Source organism: Octopus bimaculoides, chromosome 28, assembly GCF_001194135.2.
Source record: "Octopus bimaculoides isolate UCB-OBI-ISO-001 chromosome 28, ASM119413v2, whole genome shotgun sequence".
NCBI classification, from domain to species: Eukaryota; Metazoa; Mollusca; class Cephalopoda; order Octopoda; family Octopodidae; genus Octopus; species Octopus bimaculoides.
Window position 1 is genome coordinate 16,598,650 of NC_069008.1, and position 5,464 is coordinate 16,604,113.

Genomic DNA, 5,464 nt, shown 5'->3' on the forward strand with positions numbered 1-5,464 from the left:
TACCACAGATATCACAGTGATATGGTCTCTCTCCTGTATGAGTACGTTTGTGTATAGTTAAGGCACTGTTTGCAGAGAATGATTTACCACAGATATCACAGTGATATGGTCTCTCTCCTCTGTGTATAAGTTTGTGTGTATTTAAGGTTGAGTTTAAAGAGAATGATTTACCACAGGTATCACAATTATATGGTTTTTCCCCTGTATGAGTACGTTTGTGTTTAGTCAAGACACAACCTCCAGAGAAAGATTTACCATAGATATCACAGTGACATGGTCTCTCTCCTGTATGAAAACGTTTGTGCTTAGTTAAGGCACCGTTTTCAGAGAATGATTTACCACAGGTAACACAGTGATATGGCTTTTCACCTGTATGAATACGTTTGTGTGTAGCTAAGCTACTGTTTGTAGAGAATGATTTACCACAAATATCACACTGATATGGTCTTAATTCTGTGTGAATACGTCTGTGGTTAATTAAGGCACTGTCTTGAGAGAATGATTTACCACAGGTAACACAGTGAAATGGCTTCTCACCTGTATGAACACGAATGTGATTAATCAACTTACCACTTCTAGAGAATGATCTACCACAGATTTCACAACTATGTCGTGATTTTCCCAATTCTTTTGACATTTCTCTGAGGGATACAAACAGACCCAACCATTGAAGTTTCTCACAGTATTAACATTTTTCCCTTATCTTTTGTCTCACAGCACAGCATGTAATTTCCTTTCTCTTCTTATTCTTATAATTTATTCCTTAGAAATATTTCAACTGCTATCAACTGTGATTTTATTGATATCTAAAATTCTGCAAACTCCTTTGCAATTATATTCAAGTTTAATTAGAATGCAAAAACACCAGATAATGAGATGCAGAAATGTTTCTAGGAATCTTCAATCGGAGCAAATATTTCACAGTAATTCCAGTCTAGATTTATAGCAGTTGGGTTATTATATTTGTTTTCTAAAACATTTTCTTTTAGTCTTTAAGACATGATAAATATTCCAGATGTATCCAATGTTAAAAATGTTGTTTTGTGCCAATGTCATCCATTAATCTGAAATAATAAAGAAACAGTATTAGATATAGAGGAGAGATCAAAACGGAAACGTTCCAACATTTCTTTATTGATTAACAAATGACATCATATATCATTGGGTGAAATCTAAAAATTTGTAAACTACAACTACACCTCCACATTGTGTAACATTACATATATATGTATATATCATCATCCTCATTTAACGTCCATTTTCCATGCTGGCATGGGTTGGACAGTTTGACTGAGGACTGGCAAGCCAGGGGGCTGCACCAGGTTCCAGTCTGATCTGGCAAGCTTTCTACGGCTGGATACTCTTCCTAACGCCAAGAACTCCAAGAGTGTAGTGGGTGCGTTTTATGTGCATCCTTCTATCATATTGCTGGGCCCACGACTCCTCTCTCAAAGACATTTCTCATAAGGTCCACTGCAACAAGAATAATTGTGCTATTTCAACTGTGAATTGATTTTACGGACGTAAAATAGGAAATTATCCCGTGTTGTCCTGTGTGTGTCATTCCATCTGTCCTTTGGTGAAACTTAGTCTACTTAGGAACATTCTGCTCAACATGGCTCACTGTAGCGTAGTGTTGTGTGCTCTGGAGTAAAGCAATCTGAATTAGATATGACCAGAGAAGCTAAAGAGAGGGGGATGACAGCACGGAAGGCCACAGTCCCCCGGGACCCACGAAGGGTAAAGCTGAAAACCTGGTCAACTTCAGAGAAAGGAAGGGGTAACAGAATACTCAATACACGGATTTCTGCAAGCCAGATAAGAGATCCGGCACGTACGCTCCGTGAAAACATACGAAAACACGTTATTGTTTTTCTCCCGAGTCAAGCAGATTCTAGCGGAAACGGAAGTGAGGTGTGTCATGTGATAACAATAAACACACCGCTCTCTAAAAATGTTAAGAAAAAGGAGGGGGGAATAGGAAATAATGATATTACGATGCAAGTCACCATGGTTACTGTGGTTAATATCTGGCTGTGATAAACAAGTCTTCGTTATTGTCGCCATCGGCCGGTACTATTCAAGAAGAGTGGTCCCTGTGCGCGCACTCGCGCTAGCTAGTCGTGAGTAGTCGGGCGCCCAAAATATATGAAATGAAAAATATGTAAAAATACTAACACACAGAAGCACAGAAAATAAGAATCTGGTAATGGGAAGAATCAACATAGACAACCGTGAACCACAACGCAGCGTGTGGTTGTCATGGTAACAAGTTGTTAATGCCACACTGTCTGTTGATTGGCTAAAATTACCCAAATTTCCCAACTTTAATTCCAAATAACTGGTTGATCATAATCAAAATTCAGAGTTGCATCAATACGCCAAAATTTAAAGCAATCTGAGCAAACTTAAAGGGTTCGTTTCCTTTTATACAATATTAAAACAACATTTTCTAAAAATTTTCTGAAGCAGCAGCCCCACTAACTTTATCTTCAAGCCGCCACTTGTGTAGGCATAGATGTATGCGGATGTTAAGAACACATCGGGATGGCAGTGAAAAAGTAGATAGTAGAAACGTCTATAGCCATCGAAGTGCGAAGTAAGTTCATAGACACAAGAAAGATAATACCAGTTCGTAGTCATTAGTTCACGGTAGTTGAAACACTATATCGAAAAGTTGCGGCCATGGTGCTGAGCCAGTTACAGGTACATGTTGTACGTGAAGTCGTGGCTGTGATGCTGTTGCCCGTGTCCTGCAGGTTGTATATTCGCTGTTGATCTGTGGTGAGAATTCACAAACAGGGAAGTGTTGCAACGTGTGCGAATTGCTTGCTGCACTGTTTATGAAGAGAGATGATGTTGACGATGTTACGAAAGATGAAGAAGAAGGTTGCTGTAATGCTGTTGGACAAAGTTGATGAGTCTCAATGTAGCTGCTGTGGTGGTGGTTGTCTGGTGGTCGCTGGAACTGGCTCTGTCTTGTGGTCCGTGTCTGGACCTTAAAAGGTCTGGAACCAAAAGACCTCAGAAGGAGGTGTAGTGACGTCATATGGCGCCAAAAGGCATAGTCGCCATTACTGCATCTTTAACCATGCATGCGTGGATTTCAACATCCAAGCGTTCCCGCTTCTTTTCATTCTCTTTCCACGCCAGACAGCGAAGAAGCAAGACGCTCCAGCAAGCTCTCTCATTGAGTGTGGTCGAAGCAAGTTGTCTCTCCAACAATTCAACTCTAGGGACAGCTCACATCAATATTCCGACGTCTCAGCAACCAGACTTTCTCACAGAAGGCGACTCAGCAACCAGACAATTTAAGGCTGTCTATTTACCTCCTTAAATAAATATTGTTGTGTTGATTAGTTTGGAGTTCTGCGTTCCGTTTATATTCTGATTTAATATAGGAAAGCAGGTGTACCCCTAAAGGTGTATAACCACTATTCCTATAGAGGAAAAGCTGAGTTTTCTCAAGGAACTGTAGGCTCAAAACATAGTGGTAAACAGGCTGGCCCACGTGATCTTATTTCAAGCTTCCAGCTGGTTATATGCGGTAAGTTGGCACAACAGAGTAAGAGACAAATTGCGCCAATACTAACAACAGTAGTGGACACAATGGGATCCAAACAGTGGCCAAATGCTAGCTGTTTTCTGCTACATTTGAATGCATGTGTAGAACGACCGTGTGAAGCAAGAAGACTGGTGACGAATGGGATGGCTCCTTTTAGCGCGTCGCACGGTCGACGCAAATATAAGAAAGCTCACATGTGAATGTGAGGAAGTGCCAACAAGGAAAAGAAAGAGACACAACCGGTAAAGATGAATAAAGAGAAAGGTTTATTAGAGCCTTAAACTGTGTGGTTGTGTGTGCGAGAATACGGCATAATAACACAATATATATGACAGGCCGTCATGGAAACAAAAGAGTGTATGTATACAAATATGTGTATGTGAATGCAACAGAATACAGAGCATAGAAACAGTCTATAAAAAGGACGTTCAGCGTCCTGAACACAAGGATAAGAAATACCAGTTCTTAGTTAAGGTACACAGTAGATGAAAGTCTGCACATAAGAGGTTGGGGCCGAAGAGTCACATGTCATGAGAAGAGTTGAGGCTACAATGCTGTGACCGGTTACTTGGTACAGAGGTTCTCGTAGGTTGAGTTCTGGCTGTTATTTCGTGGGGAAACAATTCACACAAACAGTGTTGAGAGAAGCTGCGGTTGCTGTGTACACAGAGACATCGGTGTGGACGCTGTCGACAAAGAAGCTGATGGTGGCGTTGAGGATGGAGTTTGCAGCAAGCTGTTGGCTGGTACTGGCTTGTGCTCTATGGTCAATGACTAGACCTTAGAATATCTGAAGCCGTCACAAACTGGCATAGATGAAGCAGGCTATTTTATAGGGAAAAATCGGCTCCCACGTAAATAGCACCATTTGAGCGTGATCGTGACCTCCTGGCACGTAAAAAAACATTCGATCGAGTTCGTTGCCAGTGCCGCTGGACTGGTTCCTGTGCAGGTGGCACGTAAAATACACCATTTCGAGCGTGGCCGTTGACAGTACATCCTGACTAGCCTTCATGCCGGTGGCACATAAAAGCACCCACTACACTCTCGGAGTGGTTGGCGTTAAGAAGGGCATCCAGCTGTAGAAACTCTACCAAATCAGATTGGAGCCTGGTGTAGCCATCTGGTTTCACCAGTCCTCAGTCAAATCGTCCAACCCATGCTAGTATGGAAAGCGGACGTTAAACGACGACGATGATGATGAGAAGCATCAGGAAACACTCTCTCACGTGACCTTATCAGAAGGCCACGATTGGTTGTTATGCACCCTGGCTCGAAACAGAACCAGAGACAAATGCCGTGCAAATAACAGCCAATCAGGATGATGGACGCAGCAGGGTCCAAGCCGGCCGAAGGCTAGATGTTACCCTATACGTCCGCATTTACAAACATACAACCGAGAGAGAAGCTTCGCTACACATGTATTATATACAATAAATGAAAGAGAAGAAATTTCACGCGTGTCTATGCTACAATTTAAAATTAATCACTATAGAACAAAAAATGGACTATATACCTGTTGTAACTTGGTTATCTATAGTCCGATGATATTTCGGAATTAGAATTCCTTCTTCAGATCTTATTTGCCGAGACTCCGGCAAATAAGATCTGAAGAAGGAATTCTAATTCCGAAATATCATCCAACTATAGATAACCAAGTTACAACAGGTATATAGTCCATTTTTTGTTCTATAGTACATTGTTATAGCTTTCTAAACTTTTTATTCTTTACAAACAATACACAATGCTTCAAGCGAACTACAATACTCTCTTAAAATTAATCGTCTTTTACATCCCTATTTCTTTTTTTTTTTAATTACTGGATAAATGCCAGAAATGACCTCAGGCTCTTCAGTATTTTTAATTATAAACAGAAACAACCAGGGACGGAAAGTAGGG

General features: G+C 41.0%; 1 protein-coding gene across 1 annotated transcript in view; it reads right to left on the reverse strand.

Moving 5' to 3' along the window:
* Positions 1-578: 578 nt before the first annotated feature.
* Positions 579-5,464, reverse strand: part of LOC106878356 (zinc finger protein 91) — a 44,269-nt gene continuing 39,383 nt past the window's right edge. Inside the window, exon 5 of the mRNA XM_052977503.1 lies at positions 579-1,064. The gene's annotated coding sequence lies outside the window, so the exon portion shown is untranslated. The remainder of the gene's footprint in view (positions 1,065-5,464) is intronic.